The sequence below is a fragment of the Callithrix jacchus genome, chromosome 5, assembly GCF_049354715.1.
Source record: "Callithrix jacchus isolate 240 chromosome 5, calJac240_pri, whole genome shotgun sequence".
Lineage (NCBI taxonomy): Eukaryota > Metazoa > Chordata > Mammalia > Primates > Cebidae > Callithrix > Callithrix jacchus.
The window spans coordinates 122,895,357-122,915,263 of NC_133506.1; the positions used below are offsets into that span (position 1 = coordinate 122,895,357).

The window sequence follows — 19,907 nt, forward strand, 5'->3', positions numbered from 1 at the left end:
AAACGGGACTGGTTCCCTTCTGACCGAGGTTTGGAGGAGCCACACGGGTCACCAGTGCGACTCTTGTGGCCGGCACAGCGGTTGTGCCGGCACCTCGGTGCGGCAGCTCTTGGTGCCGAGTAAACGAGACTGGTTCCCCTTCTGACCCAGGTTTGGAGCTCCAGGAAGGCAGAGTTGCCTATTACGGACTGAAGAAGGAAGCCAGACTGGAGATTCCCGGGCAGGAAAACACCATCAGTCTTAACGCCGCTGTTTTGGCCGGCGCAGTGGGTTGCTCATATTTCAGCCCTGGGAATTAACAATTTGGACGTCCACTCAGAGACCTAATTTGAAAGTTGGTAATTACAAAGACGACAGGTGGATAAATTTACAATGATGGGAAGAAACCAGAGTAAAAAGGCTGAGAATACTCAAAATCAGAATGCCTCTCCCCCTAAAGAGGATCACAGTTCCTCATCAACAAGGGAACAAGGCTCGATGGAGAACAAGCACATACCATTAACAGAATCAGGCTTCAGAAGATGGATAATAAGAAACTTCTGTGAGTTAAAAGAACATGTTGTAGCCCAACGTAAAGAAACTAAGAACTTTGAAAAAAGGTTTGACGAAATCCTAATGAGAATAGACAACTTAGAGAGGAATATAAGTGAATTAATGGAACTGAAGAACACAATACGGGAACTCTGAGAAGTATGCACAGGTTTAAACACTCAAATTGTTCAAGCAGAAGAAAGGATATCAGAGGTCAAAGTCCAACTTAATGAAATAAAATGAGAAGACAAGATTAGAGAAAAAAGGATAAAAAGGAATGAGCAAAGTCTCCAAGAAATGTGGGACTATGTGAAAAGACCAAATTTACGTTTGATAGGTGTACCTGAATGCAACAGAGAGAATGAATCCAAGCTGGAAAATACCCTTCAGGAAAATTTTCCTAAACTAGCAAAGCAGGACAATATTCAACCCCAGGTAATACAGAGCACACCACAAAGATATTCCTCAAGAAGAGCAACCCCAAGGCACATAATCATTAGATTCACCAGGGTTGAAATGAAGGAGAAATTACTAAGGGCAGCCAGAAAGAAAGGTCAGGTTACCCACAAAGGGGAGCCTATCAGACTTACAGCAGATCTCTCAGCAGAAACTCTACAAGCCAGAAGAGAGTGGCGGGCCAATATTCAACATCCTTAAAGAACAGAACTTTCAGCCCAGAATTTCATATCCAGCCAAACTAAGTTTCACAACTGAAGGAAAAATAAAATCTTTTATGAACAAGCAAGTACTCAGAGATTGTATTATCACCAGGCCTGCTTTACAAGAGCTTCTGAAAGAAGCATTACACTTAGAAAGAAACAACCAGTATTAGCCTTTCTAAAAATATACCAAAAAGTAAAGAGCATCAACATAAAGAAGAATTTACATCAACCAATGGATAAAACAGCCAGTTAACATCAAATGGCAGTAATCCTAAATTTAAGTCAACTAAATCCCCCAATCAAAAGATACAGCCAAAACCCAATGGTATGCTACATCCAGACCCATTTCACATGCAAGGATACACAAAGACTCAAAACAAAGGGATGGAGAAAGATTTCCCAACCAAATGGAGAGCAAAAATAAATTAATTAATTAAAAGCAGGAGTTGCAATTCTCGTATCTGATAAAATAGATTTTAAAGCAACAAAGATACAGTGGTAAAAGGATCAATGCAACAATACGAGCCAATGATCCAACACCCAGATACATAGAGACTTAGACTCAATGAGACAGAAAATTAATAAGGATATCAAGGACTCGAACTCAGATCCAGAACAAGTAAACTTAATAAATATTTATAGAGCTCTCCACTTTAAATACACAAAATATACATTCTTGTCAATAACACATCACACCTACTCATAGGTTTAAATGAAACATTGATTGGCCATTATTAATACCCATTTTTTTTTAGAATAAAGCAACATTTCCCTTCTCTCCCACTCTTTTTCTTCCTCTCTTTCACTCCTTTTTTTTCTTTCCTTCTCTCAAAAAAAAAAAAAAAAAAGAAAGAAAGAACTAGAAAAAAAAAAAAACGCCAGATACACAAAGGTATTCATTACAGGTCATTCACAATAGCAGTAAATTAGAATATATGTCATATAGGAAAGAAACATGAGTTGCAAAAATTTTGAAAATTACATAACTACTCTTTAAATTAGAATATAATGTTCAATGAAGAGAACAAGACACCCACAAAAAAATATGTACACTGTTATATATAATGTGTAAATAAAATAAAGAAAATACACCATCATAACGCAAATAGGGGTGGGATTATTATATGTTAGGGGTGAATTACCACAGTATTTCTTAGGCTTGGCACTACTGGCATTTTGGGCTGGATCACTATTGTTGGTAGGGGTGGGGGTGCGGTGGGGGTGGGGGTCTGTCCAGTACAGACAGGATGGTGAGCAGCATCTCTATCCTCTACCCACTAGATGCCAGTAGCAACCCTCCCACTCCAGTATAACAATAAAAAATGTCTCCAGACACTGTCAAATGTCTTCTGGGAAGCAAAATCATCCCTGATTGAGAACTAGTATGTTTAAGTTACTTTTTTTCTCTCCTATTTTTTCGGTTTTATTATTTCATATATATTTTTCAAAATAAAAATAAATGGCAGCGGGTACAGTGGTACATGCCTGTAATCCCCTAGCACTTTGGGAAGTTGAAGCAGGCAGATCACTTGAGGTCAGGAGTTCGAGACCAGCCTGGCTGTCATGGTGAAACCCCATCTCTACTTAAAAATACAAAAATTAGCCAGGCGATTCCCGGCTTCCAGTCACGCTGAGCAGCGGCCTCTGCCTTGGAGATTCTCAGTGCTGCAGATCATGTCCTTAAGGGGCAGTCTCTCGCGTCTCCTCCAGACGCGAGTGCATTCCATCCTGAAGAAATCCATCCACTCCGTGGCTGTCATAGGAGCCCCGTTCTCACAAGGGCAGAAAAGAAAAGGAGTGGAGCATGGTCCCACTGCCATAAGAGAAGCTGGCCTGATGAAAAGGCTCTCCAGTTTGGGCTGCCACCTAAAAGACTTTGGAGATTTGAGTTTTACTGCAGTTCCCAAAGATGATCTCTACAACAACGTAATAGTGAATCCATGCTCAGTGGGTCTTGCCAACCAGGAACTGGCTGAGGTGGTTAGTAGAGCTGTGTCAGATGGCTACAGCTGTGTCACATTGGGAGGAGACCACAGCCTGGCAATCGGTACCATTAGTGGTCATGCCCGACACTGCCCAGACTTTTGCATTATCTGGGTTGATGCCCAAGCTGACATCAACACACCCCTTACCACTTCATCAGGAAATCTCCATGGACAGCCAGTTTCATTTCTCCTCAGAGAACTACAGGACAAGATACCACAACTCCCAGGATTTTCTTGGATCAAACCTTGTATCTCTTCCCCAAGTATTGTGTATATTGGTCTAAGAGACGTGGATCCTCCTGAACATTTTATTTTAAAGAACTATGATATCCAGTAATTTTCCATGAGAGATATTGATCAACTCAGTATCCAGAAGGTCATGGAAAAAACATTTGATCTGCTGATTGGCAAGAGACAAAGACCAATCCATCTGAGTTTTGATATTGATGCATTTGACCCTACATTGGCTCCAGCCCCAGGAACTCTTGTGGTAGGAGGACTAACCTATCGAGAAGGCATGTATATTGCTGAGGAAATACACAATACAGGGTTGTTGTCGGCACTGGATCTTGTTGAAGTCAATCCTCAGTTAGCCACCTCAGAGAAAGAGGCAAAGACTACAGCTAACCTGGCAGTGGATGTGATTGCTTCAAGTTTTGGTCAGACAAGGGAAGGAGGGCACATTGTCTATGACCAATACTCCCAGTTCACCAGATGAATCGGAAAATCAAGCACGTGTGAGAATTTAGGAGACACTGTGCACTGACATATTTCACAATGGGCATTCCAGAATTATGAGGCATTTGAGGGGACAGATACTAAATGGTTGTCTGGTCAATACTGCCTTAATGAGAATATCTGCATATTCTCACAACTGTAAAGTTTCCCCTCTATTTTGGTGACCAATACTACTATAAATATATTTGTTTTTTTTGTAGTTCACAGGGTATTAATATGCTACAGTACTATGTAAATTTAAAGAAGTCATAAACAGCATTTATTACCTTGGTATATCAAAAAAAAAAAATAGCCAGGCGTGGTGGCACATGCCTGTAGTCCCAGTTGCTCCGGAGGCTGAGGCACAAGCATTGCTCGAGACTGGGAGGCGAAGGTTGCAGCGAGCTGAGATTGCACCACTGTTGTCCAGCCGGGGCAACAGAGTGAGACTCAGTCTAAATAAATAAATAAATGGCAAGAGCAGAAGCCAATATTTAATGGCTATCTCTTTACTCAAAACTGAAAGCCCTTTAGTGCACTGCCCCCCAGTAGAGATCACAAGACTAATGGGTCTCTCTCGACTACAATATGGCTCAGCCCTATGGTCGCCCTGAAGGCCAAGGCCTGGCAAAATACCAGGTTTTCTCCACAGAAGCAGCTCCCCCAGGATAACCTTCCTTGCCGTGCCCTGCTCCACCCCTGCAAAGTTAATCCACATCGAAAAGTTTTCCATAATGGAGGTAAACAGAGGAAGAGATCGCCATCTCTCTCACAACATTTAGTATTTTGCTGCCATGCTTTTGGAGCACCTTAGTCTTCACTGAGAAACATCCAATGCCATCATTGCATTACCAGCCCGCATTTGAAATGGAGCTTCGAATCGTTTCCTAATTACTACAGAGCTCTACAAACAAGAGTGAAATCGTATTTTGACTAGCCACAGTCTGTTGCTTTGGAAACAATAGGTCAGAGAGAAATCACAGAATGTCTAAAAAGTGATGGTAAAACAAGCTAAACTATTTCTTAGAATCCAGGAAGCAGAGCAGTAAAATTGAAAACCTGTAAGACAGTGAGGACTGTGTATTAAATCTATTTCGCTGCTCCATGCTGCGTAAGTACATTCATTGGCAAATCTCTTTGACTGCTTGTAGAATAGAGGAAGATGTAGAATGAAATCAAAACTGGACTCAAGCTACCTTTGCAGCCTGACTGTCCTCCAATCCTTCTCCTCCTCTCAAATGTAAACTTCATGACCCTCCTTCTCACGCTGATGCCTAGTGGTCTTTTCTACCTGGATGCCGAGGGGCTTGTCATCCTGAACCTTCCACTAGGTGGATTCACTCCTTCCACAGGTCACCCATACAAACAAACCCTCTTTGCTTCCCAAGGGAACTCCTTGAACTCCAACCTAGAAAAACTGACTCACACCTGGCCTAAAGCCATCTTGACAATGCTCCATGAGTTTCCCTTTCAAATTCAGAACTTTTTTCCTGTCTGGTCTGGGAGAAGAGAACACCTGGCCAGATACGGTGGCTCACACTTTTAATCCCACCACTTTGGGAGGCCAAGGCAGGAGGATTGCTTGAGGCCAGGAGTTTGAGACCAGCCCAGCCAACATAGTGAGACCCCATCCCTACAAAAAATACAAAACTTAGCAGGGCCTGGTGGCTTGCATCTGTAATTCTTGTATTCTAGAGGCTGAAGCAGGAGGATCACTTGAACCCAGTAGTTCAAGGCTGCAATGAGCTATGATGGTGCCACCGTATTCCAGCCTGAGTAACGGAAACAGACTGTCTCCAAAAAAAAAAAAGAAAAATACCTTAGATTCTTTCTCAGGAACAAATGTAAATCTTATACCAGATTGTATTTTTGCCCATTTGGTTTTGTTTTTTATTTTGAGTGCAATTCACAGAAGATCTAGCATCACTTCACTGGTTAAAGTATTGAGATTAAGGCCAAGTAACTCAACACACCAAAACATGCTGCTACCCAGTTCTACAATTGCTTTTCTGAATTTAGGTAATTATAACTAAATGAAAAATGTGTTATAAAACAATAAAAACATTATTAGACTTAAGTTATTCATGAGAACTGTTTATTATTCTGTTACTGTATGCAAAAATCATAATTAACATATTTATGCAATAATTCAAAAATATAGTAGTATTTAGCATTAAGTGAGAAGTACTGATTATGCTGGTACTTAAAATGTACTGGAAATAGCAAGATAAATAAGTGGGATATTTAATAATAAGCATTTTATACGCATTTACTAAGTGCCAGGTTTATTCCAAGCCTTTTAATAAACTTTTCTAATCCTCACCAGAACCCCATGAGGTATATGTTATTTTATTCATTTTTAAAAAGAGGAAATTATTAGAAACCTGAGAAGATAACATCACTTACTCCCTGACTAAAACTACAGAAATTCCATTTACACATCCAAACATATATATGTATGGGCAGACAACCAAGTTGCATACTTTTAAGTGTTTCTCATAATGTTAAACACTTAAAAAAAAAAACCCTATGAAGCAGCCCACACGAATGCTTTCTTATTTTTGCTGTATGTGCTTCTCAGATTGCTCACTGGGGGCAATGTCAAAACACTTCTTAAACTGAATCTCGTCTTAGTAGTCAGCTCAATTTCAGAGTAAAATTAATTTACAATTGAGGCATTTATTCCCTTAAAAAACTAAACCTATAATTTTAGCATCCTGTGACTAGTAATTTTAATGGGACAGAGCTGAGTGTCACAATCCCTTTTAGAAAAATCAAGGCTATTTTTTTAGCTTTATACTTCAATAACCCTAACTAAAGATTACTTTTAATAACAGTAATTAGGAAGACCTCAAAAATTAACTCAAAATGGACCATAGACCTAAGTGTAGTTGCTAACACTGTAAAATTCTTGAAACACAGGAACAAATATCCATGACCCTAGGTTTGGCAATGGTTTCTTGGATAGGACACCAACAGCATAAGTGACCAACCCCCACCCCCACAAAAAAAGAGAAACTGGTCTTCCTCAAAATTAAAGTTAACTTTAACCAATAAAATGCTGCTAAGTCTTTCATGAATGACACCAACAACAATACAATATAAAAACAGACAAAAAATGTAGCCTGATACAAAATTCATATTTGTTCCTTACAGAACTACAATTAGTAATGCTTCAAAGGGTATCTCTAAAAGACAACTCACAGAATAGGAGAAAATATCTGCAAATCCTGTATCTGATAAAGGGACTCTGGTTTATAATACATAAATAACTCTTCCAACTCAATAAAGACAACCCAATTAAACAACAGGCAAAGAATCTGGAGAGACATTTCTCCAAAACACATATGGCCAATAAGCACATGAAAAGATGTTCAGCACCGTTAGTCTTACCAGGCTGACAAAATAAAAAGGATAAACAATAAATGGTGGCAAAGATGTGGAGAAATATGAATGCTACTATATTGCTGGTAGGATTGTAAAACGGGGCCACTTATTTGAAAAACAGCTCGGCAATTCCTCAAAATGTTAACCCACAGAATTCACGTATGATCCAGCTATTTCAGTCCTAGGTATATACCCAAGAGGGAAGAATGTACACATCCACACAAAAACTCATACACAACTGAATGTTCACAGCAGCACTATTCATAATAAAGTATAAACAACTCAACTGTCTACCAAATGATGAATAAAAGGATTAATCAATAAAAATGTTGAAGTACCGATTCATTCTGCAATATAAATGAACCTTAAAAATGTTATGCTAAGTGAAATAAGCCAAACACAAAAAGCCACATATTATATTATTATTATTATATTTTTGAGACGGACTCTCGCTCTGCCACCCAGGCTGGAGTGCAGTGGTGCAGTCTTGGCTCACTGCAAGCTCTGCGTCCTGGGTTCAAGCAATTCTCTTGCCTCAGTCTCCCAAGTAGCTAGGATTACAGGCATACACCAAACCTGGCTAATTTTTGTGTTTTTAGTAAAGATGAGGTTTCACCATGTTGTCCAGGCTGCTCTTGAACTTCTGGCCTCAGTGATCTGCCCACCTTGGCCTCCCAAAGTGCCAGAATTACAGGCATGAGCCACCACACCCAGCCTGTATAATTACATTTATATGAAGTGTCCAAATTTGGCAAATTCAAAAAGACAGAAAGTAGATTCATGTTTGTTAGGGGCTAGAGAGAGGAGAAACAGTCAGTGACTGCTACAGGGTTTGGGACTGGAGTGACAAAAATATTCCAAAGTAGATAGTACTCACAGTCATTCAATTCTGTGAATATGCTAAAACCCACCAAAATGGTGAATTTTATGATACATGAATCATACCTCCATACATCCCTATTTTTTAAATGGTATATGTGATAGAGAAAAAAAATCAGAAGAACATTTTTTTGAGACAGGGTCTTGCTCTGTGGTCCAGGCTGGAGTGCAGTGGCACAATCTCAACTCACTGCCTTCCAGTTCAAGCGATTTTCCTGCCTCAGCATCTTGAGTAGCTGAGGCTACAGGTGCACACCACCACAGCCAGCTAATTTTTGTATTTTTAGTAGATACAGGATTTTGCCATGTTGCCTAGTCTGGTCTTGAACTCCTGGCCTCATGTGATCTGCCTTCCTCGGCCTCCCAAAGTTCAGGAGTTACAGATATAAACCACCATGCCCTGCCTAGAAGAACCTACAGATTAATATGTTGGGTACAATTTAGTGTGCCCATCAATGATTCTTAACTTTCCCTTTTATGCTTCTACAGTAAACCATGATGATCAGTAATGACAGTAATAAGCCGCAGGCTGGGCACAGGAGCTCATGCCTAATCCCAGCACTCTGGGAGGTTGAAGTGGGGGAGGGATCACTTGAGGCCAGGAGTTCAAGCCCAGCCTAGGCAATGTAGCAAGAATTTGTATCTATTAAAAAAATTGTTTTAATTAGCAGCCTGCAGCCTGGGAGACAAAGTGAGATCCTGTCTCAAAACATATATATGCATTATAAATATTAACATATACATAAATGTTACATATTATATAAGCAGCTGTGTACCTAGGCTCAGCCCCTGATAGACCTGGAACAAGTAAATTCCAGTTTCTTGGTTTTCTGAGGCGGCCAACAGAGTAAGGGGATTGACAATGCTCTAAAATCCTGAGGATTTGGGGTCAGGCACTGACTTACTCCCAGTACCATGGGAGGCCGAGGCAGGCAGATCACCTGAGGTCAACAGTTCAAGACCAACCTGGCCAACATGGTGAAACCCCATCTCTACTACAAATAAAAAATTAGCCAGGCTTGGTGGCACACACCTGTAATTCCACCTACTTGGGAGGCTGAGGCAGGAAAATCACTTGAACTGGGGAGGTGGAGGTTGGCAGTGAGCCAAGATGGTGCCACTGCACTCCAGCCTGGGCAACAAGAGTAAAACTTGATCTTAAAAACAATAAATAATAAAATAAAATCCAGAGGCTTTGGGATTTTGCAGGGGATTGAACTCAAGCTCTGAGCTGGTTTGGTGCCAGAGTGTCCAGCATCTTCTCTGCCTCAGTTATGCAGGGCTTCTCCGCCACTTGAAACAAGCAGAGAAGAGGCCTTGACTTGCCCTTCCAGGGCGTGTGCTCAAAGTCCACAGAATAAGGAGCTGTGCAAAAGCTACAACCTGGAGTAAGGACTTACAAGGGGACCCCCATCCACCCTCAGCCTCTCTCCCAGATGCCTAGGACAGCTCCCCAGACCTGCAGATCTTGAACTGGTATGTGAAGTTCAGTGCTCCAGCCCTTGGGCTGGGAGGGATGGGAACTGGAGCGGGGGTCCTCACCCAGCAGACCTTTTTTTTTTTTTTTTAGACATTTTCTTGCTCTGTCACCAGACTGGAGTGCAGTGGCATGATCTTGGCTCACTGCAGCCTCTGCTTCCAAGGTTCGAGTGATTTTCCTGCCTCAGCCTCCCAAGTAGCTGGGATTACAGGCACCCACCACCATGCCCAGTTAATTTTTATATATTCAGTAGAAATGGGGTTTTACTATGTTATCCAGGCTGGTCTTGAACTCCTGACCTTGGGTGATCTGCATGCCTCAGTCTCCTGAAGTGCTGGGATTACAGGCGTGAGCCACCATGCCCTGCCAGACCACCAGTTATTTTACTACTGCCTTCCCTTGCCTGTGCCAGCCTCACCCATTAACAGTTAGCTTGTCTCTGAACCTCTCCTACTGTGCCAGGGGGCTTCTCAAACATGACTGGGTATCAGTCAGGGAAGGGCTGGTTAAACACAGATTCCTTGGCCTCAGCCCTGGAGATTCTGATGCAGCAAGCTTCAGGAGGGCCCAGAAAACCTAGGAAATGGTGTTTCCATCAGGCTGAAGCTGCCTGCTGAGGGACTGCACGCCGAGGAGAGTTGGTATATAGCTCTGTACTCAGCACACAGAAGGAAGTCAATAAATACATACTGACTAAACAATGGAGTCTTTGCTGAGATTGTAAATCATGTTTTACAAGTGCCCAGCACTTTAGTATCCATGACCTCAGTTGATCTTCACAGATCAACATGTTAGCAAGCAGGTAGCAGTATCTCCCTTCACAGCTGTCTGAGGGACCCAGGCTCATGAGGATTAAGCCTCAAGCCAGGTCCATATGGCTCCTATGGACAGGACTGGCCAGGAGCTGTGAAATGGAGTGTTTATGAGCCTCTGAATCTTTTTTATCTCTTCATTGCATCTCTTTTCCCCCAAATTAGCATTTCCCTTATAGATGACCTGAAACGTAAAACAAGCCCAAAGGAAACAACTATTTTAAATATGGCAGAAAAGACACACCTTCCTCAGGAACTGCCCGGCTCCCACCCTGAGCTTTGGTGACACAGGACCTATGAAAGGAACCTGAGGCTTACAAAGAACATTTGGAATACAATATGCGTAGGATGCTTTCCCAGAGACTTAAACTGACTTCACCAAGGAGGCACCAGCTACCAGGACAAAATTCAGAGGTAAGGGGATTAGCTAGAAGCACCATCGACTCCATTTCCAACCAAGCAGAACAAGAATGAACCATCCACTGTTCAGCTCATGTCTTTACCTGGCTTTATTCAGCAAGTCCAGTGCAAAAGCTGCCTGTTGTACAAAGCCAGTACTCTCTTCTGAGACCAGGGTGTTTCTGGGTGACAGGCAATAAATATTCATTAACCAGGGGAAGGAACTTCCTTTTCCTCAATTGCTTACACTGATTTCAGTTTTTTCAGTTTCAACCACGTTCATTCTCAAGATCTCCCTCAACGCTTAATCCTCCCAGAACTTGGGTTCATCTGAAATCCTCACCAGAGCATACAGGTAAAACTATAAATGCTTCCATTAAACTATTTATTACCCCCTCAAGGCTGCTTACCATGCAGAAGGATAAAGATTCAATAGAATAATGAATGCAACTCAGGCTGGGTGTGGTGGCTCCTGTCTGTAATCCCAGCACTTTGAGAGGCCAAGGGAGGCAGACTGCTTGAGGCCAGGAGTTCAAGACCAACCTGGGCAACATGGTAAAAACCCCACCTCTACTAAAAATACAAAAAAATTTAGCCAGACATGGTGTTACGTGCCTGCGGTCCCAGCTACTCGAGAGACTGAGGTATGAGAATTGCTTGAACCCAGAAAGCAGAGTCACCTTGTTGCAGTGAGACAAGATCAACCCACTGTTCTCCAGCCTATGCAACAGAGCAAGACGCTGTCTCAAAGGAAAAAAAAATTTCAACTAACTCAGCAGCCTTCACTTAGCAGACACTCAGTCAAGTGGCAGTTGTAATTAAGTCATCACAACCCTTCCCTGAAGCTCCCCACAGATGAAGAAGCCTGCTCCCTTTAACAGTGTCAAACAAGACTTGATTGTTTATTTGCTTAATTAATTCAGGGGGCTGAGGTGCAGAGGGGACTGGAGGATGAGGGGGGAAAATCAGATAGCAAATCTCTGCTACGCTGGGCTGATGCCATGGTAAGGCCAGCACGAGGCTCTGTAAGCAGCAGAGGAGTCTGGGGCGACACCCATGTGACACAGATAGCAACAAAACCAGAAACAGATAATGCAGGCTCTCAACCAACTGACTCTTAGGAGGAGGAACACCGCAGTGCTCCCTGACTGGGAACTGGCATCACAGACAGCAGTCCAGGCCACTTTGCATACAGAAGAGCTGGCGAAGTGAGGACACATGGGTTGAGGGATCGGGGTTGGGGACGGGGGAAGAGCTGGAGGTGCTGGTTGAGGGGGTAGTGAAGGAAGGATTCATGGGAAAGCTCCCAGGCAGGACGGACAGACTCTGGATACAGGCCCTGCCCAGGCAGCACAGGGGTCCTGCAGGGCCCTCCCTCCCTGGCCCATCCTCCTTTGCAGAGCCCTCCCTGGCTCATCCCATTCCACGGGAGCACTGCCGCCCCAACATGAGATCCAGGACATGCACCCCAAATCCCCCAGTGCAGCAGCAGGGCTCCTTATTAATTCTAAGCGTTTCTGGAGTGATAAGTAGGTGCTAAACACCTGGGGACCATTTAAAGTGGCTTCTCACCTACATCCAAGCCATTAGTATTGAAGATGTTACAAACGCAGAGGTAATCTACCCAATTTCAGGATGAAAACAGGAGGCAGCTTTCCTACAAGAGTTAACTAGTTTAACTTCTCTGTGATTGTCTCTATATAAATTCCTGAATGACAAAAGCAATACCAAAATTAACCAACTTTCTACATTTAGGAAGCCATTAGAATTATTTGTTGGTTGACTTGATAACTGGCCATTGGAAGAAAAAATGTGCGGTGGCTCACACCTGTCATCCCAGCACTCTGAAAGGCCGAAGCAGGTGGATCATGAGGTCAGGAGATCGAGACCACCCTGGCCAACATGGTAAAACCCTGTCTCTACTAAAAATACAAAAATCAATTGGGTGTGGTGGTGTGTGCCTATAATCCCAGTTACTAGGAAGGCTGAGGTGGGAGAATTTGCTTGAACCCAGGAGGTGGAGACTGCAGTGAGCCGAGATCACACCACTGCACTCCAGCCTGGCAACAGAGTGAGACTCTGTCACACAAAAAAAGAAAGAGAGAAAGAGAGAGAGAGAGAGAGAGAGAGAGAGAGAGAGAGAGAGAGAGAGAGAGAGAGAGAGGAAAAGAAAAGAAAATGCAGGGAAGCAGAAAGAGAAAAACATAATTAAATCACCCAACTCCTACAACTTGAATCAGTATCATGAATATTTTGGTATATTCATACAGGCCCTTTAAACAAAGTGTGTGGCTATTGCCACAGGGGCAGTAATGCATGACAATGAAAGTACATGGGCTTTTGGGGGACACTTAGAGGCTGTGTGACTCTGGACAAGTCACTTACCCTCTCTGAGCCACAAGTCTCTCATCAGAAAATACAGATAATACTAGTTTAAACACACAGGTTTAGGGTGAGGATTAAATGAGATGATAATACATTCCAAGTGTCCATCACACAGTGATTATTCAGTAAATATTAGTTGTATTATGATATTTTTTACAATGTGTTAACATGCTTGTCATTTACCCATAAATCAAACCTCTTTTCATGACAGCAAAGACACTCCTACATTTTCATGGTTAATTGTTAGGTATATTTGTTGTGCATGTGGGCCATAAATCAGTCTCTCTCCCTTTGCTGCCCTCTTTTTTGAGAGAGTCTTGCTCTGTCACTCAGGCTGGAGTGCAGTGGTGCAATCTTGGCTTACTGCAACCTCCACCTCCTAGGTTCCAGCAATTCTCCTGCTTCAGCCTCTCAAATAGCTGGGATTGTAGGTGCACACCACGACATTTGCCTAATTTTTATGTTTTAGTAGAAGCAGGGTTTCACCATGTTGGGCAGGCTGGTCTCAAAATCCTGACCTCAAGTGATCTGCCTGCCTCAGCTTCCCAAAGTACTGGGATTATAGGCATGAGCAACTGTGCATGGCCTATTGCCCTTTAGATTGCTGCCAGTTTTTCCCTCTAAGAGATGGCACTGTGATGAGCATATCGACCCATTCATCCTGGCTCCCCATCAATTCATTTCTTTAGGAAACTTCCCAGAAAAAAACTGCTGAAGAAGAATATACTTCCATAGTTATATGGGATTTGGCTTTTTTAAAAATGAGCAGCATTTAAGGATTTCAGGATGTCTCAATAACAAAGAATACACATAACATAAAGTCACAAAAATTCAGCCAAGAATAAAAGTTTCTTAAATTTTGCATGAGATTATCACTTCTCAGGAAAGTGTTTGTGGATGTATCACTGCTTACATTTTTTTAAAAAACTAGTGATTCACCAGTGCCACCCAAATATCTATGAATTCAAAACTGAAACGTTCTCTTAATAAGCAAACTCGGCCGGGCGCAGTGGCTCACGCCTATAATCCCAGCACTTTGGGAGTCTGAGACAGGTAGATCATGAGGTCAAGAGATCAAGACCATCCTGGTCAACATGGTGAAACCCCGTCTCTACTAAAAATACAAAAATTAGCTGGGCATGGTGGTGCACGCCTGTAGTCCCAGCTACTTGGGAGGCTGAGGCAGGAGAATTGCCTGAACCCAGGAGACAGGGTTTGTGGTAAGCTGAGATCGCACCATTGCACTCCAGCCTAGGTAACAAGAGTGAAACTCCGTCTCAAAAATAAATAAATAAATAAATAAATAAATAAATAAAGCAAATCAGAGTGGGTGTCTCCAATTGCATATGCAATACATACACAACTTTTAGGTGATTTCATTCAGAGTTCTAATTCTGCAACTGCCAAGAAGCTATAATCTCATGCATCCAAGTTGCTGGATTAAAATAGTGTTTCTCCAAGACTGGTTCACAGACCACCTGTGTCAATGCAGATTCCTGGGTCTAGACCTCCTGAGTCAGAATCTGAGATGCAGAAGACACATTTTTAAATGAAGTCCCCAAGAGACTCATATACATGGTAAAATACAGCAAGTACTATCTTCAAATCACCCATAAACAATTACAAATATCCCACGCAACTCCCATCCCTGAAGTTTCTATCCACATTTTAAATCTTTTCAACTTCAGACCCTGGATACAGCTTCTCATTTTTCTACATTTGTTTAGATACCGAGTGCTTAAATTCTTCAGTTCAATTTAACAAAAAGTATGAGATGCCTATAATATGCCACGCATAATGTTAGGGAGTTTCAGAAGGTTTGCCTTGTGCCCAAAGAACCACTTTGAGAGAGAAAATCCACGGACTGGATTTTAGACAATATTGCCAGGTGACAAAGGGTTGGGTCATTTGATGGCACCCTGCCTGCTCTAATGTATCACCTTGGCCTTTAAAAAGCAACATATATATCACAGATAAAATAGTTACAGTGTTGCTTCATGCCAGGCCCTATTCTAAGAATTTTACATCTGGTAATTTACTTTATTCTTATGACCATCCAATGTGGCTAGTGTTGTCATGCTCTTATTATCCCCATGTCATTATCCTTATCTTACAGATAAAGAAACTGGGAGTTAAATAATTTGCCTGAATCACAAAGTTAGAAGTGGCAGAGCTGAGATTTAAACTCAGGCAGTCCAGGTCCAGAGCCGTGCTTTCACCACCAAGAGTAGACTGTCTCTCTCCAGTTCAAAATTCACCCCCAGTTTCCACTGAGAAAGATCATTTTGAAAGGGTTTTATGTAGATCTGAACTTCAGAATGGCCGTTTCACAAACATACAAAAAAGGGTGAAAGGCTCTCAATGCAGAACAGGCTCTCACGCAGAACAGGACAATTCTCTCTTCATTCTGCACTTCTCTCAACCTCATTAGTGACTACAGGGTAGGGTCAGGTAGTTTAGAATCATGAGGTGAGAATTCTGGCTGCATTGCTGATGCTAAGTGACTAACTCTAGATTCAACTCTTCGTGAGTTTAAAATGGGATCTTTTTGTCAAAGATGGGGGAACTTGGAAAGAACAACTACAAAAATACATGCATCATATCTTAGTTGCTTCTTGCATGCTATAACCATATATCATCACAAATTTGTGCTCCTTTGTTGGAAATAAACAGGATGTGATTTGTTTCTGAGATTCACTAAGGAGAAATGCTAGAGAAATATACCCTCTTATTTACCAGTCTGTGCCTGTATTTAGCCTATCTGTATAATACAGCACCTATGAGATTACACTCTGGGTTTGAACCCCAGCTCTGCTGCTTACTCTCTGCCCTCAGGCAACTTAACTTCTCTAGGAAACAATATCCTCCTCTAAAAAAGTAGAAAAATTGGCCGGGCAGTGGTGGATGGCTTGAGTCTGGGAGTTCAAGACTAGCCTAGGCAACACAGCAAGACTCCATCTCTACAAAAAATAAAACATTAGCCAGGCATGGTGGCACGTACTTGTAGTCCCAGCTACTCAGGAAGCTGAGGTGGAAGGATCGCTTGAGCCTGAGAGTTCCAGGCTGCAGCGACCTGTGATCACACCAAGGCACAAATCTTGGGTGACAGTGAGACCCTGTCTCAAAAAAGCAAAACAAAACAAAAATAGTACGAAATCTATAGAGCCACTGTGAAGATTAAAGAATCACACACAGTGCTGACCTCATGTATTGCACCTGGCAATGCTAACTGTTAACCACTGTTCACCATCCCTGTCATTAAAGCTTGTCAAAACAGCCAGCCATAGTGGTATGAACCTATATTCCCAGCTACCCAGGAGGCTGAGGCAGGAGAATCGCTTGAACCTGGGAGGCGGAGGTTGTAGTGAGCCAAGATTGTGCCACTGCAGTCCAGGCTGGGTGACAGAGCGAAACTCCTCTCCAAAAAAAAAAAAAAAAAAGCTTAGCAAGATAGTTTTATTCATTGCTTCATTCAATAAACTAATTATGTCCCTGGCACTGTGGAGGCTGAGGGGATGTGAAAGGACCGTATTTACTGTCAGGAAGGCTTCCATCAAGTACAGGAGACAAGTAGGGCGACCATATGTTGGAGAAGGGGAGGAAGGACACTAGGAGGTGGTAGTGGCTCAGCAGAGGCAGAGGAACGCCTGGGACAAGAATGCAGCCAACTCAGAGGCGGGTGGAGAAGCCCAGCACTCAGTGGGCCATCACTCCATCCAGCCCCTCTGTTCTCCCAGAAAAGAGTAGACAGAGCCGGATCCAACAGTGAAAAGAGGCAGGTGGATTGCTTATTGCTCAGCAAAGCCACAAATTTTACTGGACTATTTGGGATAGAGATGGAAAATAATTGGAGATGAAATAAGTACCTCAAGGCCTCCAAGCTCGGTGGCTCACGCCTATAATCCCAGCACTTTGAGTGGTGGAGGTGGGCAGATCATAAGGCCAGGAGTTCCAGACTATTCTGGCCATCATGGTGAAACTTGTTTCTGCTAAAAATACAAAAATTAGCCAGGCATGGTGGCACACGCCTATAATCCCAGCTAGTTGGGAGGCTGAGGCAGGAGAATTGCTTGAACCTGGGAGGCGGAGGTTACAGTGAGCCAAGATCATGCCACTGCAGTCAAGCCTGGAGACAGAGCAAGACCCCGTCTAAAAAAAAAAAATTCAAGTTTATTAATCTTTCATCCCAGCACCAATTGCTTTAATCTGATCAACATCTAGCTGAAGTCAGCCTCAGGGAATTAATTTTAACAAGAGAACAGGAAGAGGAGAAATCACCTTACAGTCTCTGATACCCTCTCAAAGGTCCCTCCTCCCCCAGGTACCTCTCTTGCTGTTTTATGACGGAATTTTGGAACCAGAGAGCAATCTTCATGTGATCCTCCATGGGAGTACTGGGTTATCTTGAACCTCATTAGGTTGGGGTAGTCACCAGAGCTCATAAAACAGGCAAAACCTTGGAGGCTCTGCAATAGCATCACCTGTGATGAAACTCCAACACTTTACAGGATTAACCTGGTCCTTCCCTGAGGCAGAGTTTCTGATCAACACAAGCTGAATTACAAGGTGTATTATATGAATTATGAATAACACACAGCTCTGGCCTAATGCCTACAAGCCACCCTTTCACGACTACTTGGGACGAAGATGCCAGAAAAGGACCAATGGAATATTCTAGAATGAGATGTTTGCAACGAGAGTTTAGGGAATCATGGAGTCAATCCCCCTCACAATCTACTAATTAGGAAACTAAAACCTAGAGAGGTTGGGATGTCTCCTGGGTCAGATGACTTGGGCCAAGCCTCAGCAAGACTCAGACCTCTACATAGCCCCTTTACTCTAAAAACCAGCTAAGCCAAGAGGCTCAACAGGAATTGCAGTACAAATGTAGAAAACTTAATTTTTGAAATTGTGTCCATGTTTATCTCTCCATAGGAAGCACCTTTTCTGTCTTTATATTATGAATGAGAAACATAAAATACACAGGCTAAGGGGCCAGGAGTGGTGGCTTATGCCTGTAATCCCAGCACTTTGGGAGGTTGGGGTGGCCAGATCACTTGGGCTCAGGAGTTCAAGACCAGCCTGGACAACATAGCAAATTCCCGTCTCTACAATAAAAAAAATTAGCTGTACTCCCAGCTAGGAGACTGAGGTGAGAGTATTGCTTGAGCCTGGGAGGTGAAGGTTGCTGTGAGCCGAGATCATACCACTGCACTCCAGCCTGGGTGAGAGACCTTGTTTCAAAAAAATAAAAAATACAAACACACACACACACACACACACACACACACACACACACATATAAACACATATACACATATATATGGGCTAAGAGATTTGCTTCAGACCAAAGGTCACTGAAATTGTCGACAATTGACCCTACACTCTAAAATGCCCAATTACCTACAGTAATTTAACTTAAAATGCACAGAATTCTATACAAGGTAAGAATCACCAACATTACACAACCTTCAGTCTCTTAAACAGACGTTCAGGCAGAAATGCCCCTGAATGGCCAGTTGGGATGCCATGGTTGGAACTGTGAGTTCACAGTACTGACCAATCTGGACAATTTGCCAGGTACCTTTCAGAATAGTACGGTGACACCATGTTACTCATTCATGTTACTTGCTAAGAAGGCACAGGTTACTGCACCTGTAGGTTATTTTATAAACACAGGAAATTCATTGCAACTGATACCTCTTAAGTGCTTTTTTAGGATTAGCATGCAGCAGTTTATTGAGCAGCTATTTTTCAGAGGGCCTTTCACCTGTTTCACTCTAGGTTTGTGAGTGTAATCTCATAAATTGGTATCCATTTAGCAAATGAGGGGACATCAAGTTGAACACTGGCAACTTGCCCAATTTCATAAAGCCAGCAAAAGCACAGTTCAGATTCAGACCTGGTCTTACAAGGCCGGGAACTAGTAGTTTTGACTACAGCAGGACTGCTTGTATTTAACCTAAGTAGACATTTAACCAGGAGAGAAAAATAGACCTGATGAGACCATTTTACCCCATTTACTATCAAGACCATCTTTTTGGATGCAGCAGTGTAACAGGCTCCAAAGGGCTCAAGAGATCATTTAGAAAGGTACAGAAATAGCAGAGTTCCAAATTTCTAAGACTCTACATTTTTAATTCCTTTATAACTACTATTTTAGGTAGAGCAGTGGCTTTTCCTAGATACCTCTGTCACCTCTGTATTTCTATTTAACAGTCTCTGGCTTCCAAACCATCATTTTTCACCTGTCCTCCCAGCTTTCACTAAGTCTTTTATCCGCAGGTGTGACCAGGGGCTTTTTCTTAGCTCAGGTTCCAAGCGGAGGAATTCTTGGCCAAAGGCCCGGGCACTTGTGCTGAAGGTCTGAACAGCCGGTTTCTTTGTGAGTCCTGACATCAACTTCCACAAAGCACATTTTTTGTTTCCAGTGAAGAAATCAGATTTTGTGAACCATGGTCCTGTTGAAAACTGATCAAACTCCTAAACTGCAAATTGAGGCCAGTTATAAATGCCTTGCTTCTGGCACCCTGAAAGCAGTATTTTCAAAAGATTTTACTTTCATCTTGACAGCATAATTATCTGGAAGCAGAAAGGAGAGGGGAAGAGGGCAACCTGAAAAGATCACTTTGATGTGAAAATTATTGCGACATGGAGGCCAACGTGGAGT

The 19,907-nt window shown here is 42.6% G+C and overlaps 1 protein-coding gene and 1 pseudogene across 2 annotated transcripts in view; one reads left to right on the forward strand and one right to left on the reverse strand.

Moving 5' to 3' along the window:
• Positions 1-19,907, reverse strand: part of PRKCA (protein kinase C alpha) — a 490,912-nt gene that overhangs the window by 409,267 nt on the left and 61,738 nt on the right. The window lies entirely within an intron of this gene.
• Positions 2,826-4,033, forward strand: LOC100415473 (arginase-2, mitochondrial pseudogene; annotated as a pseudogene).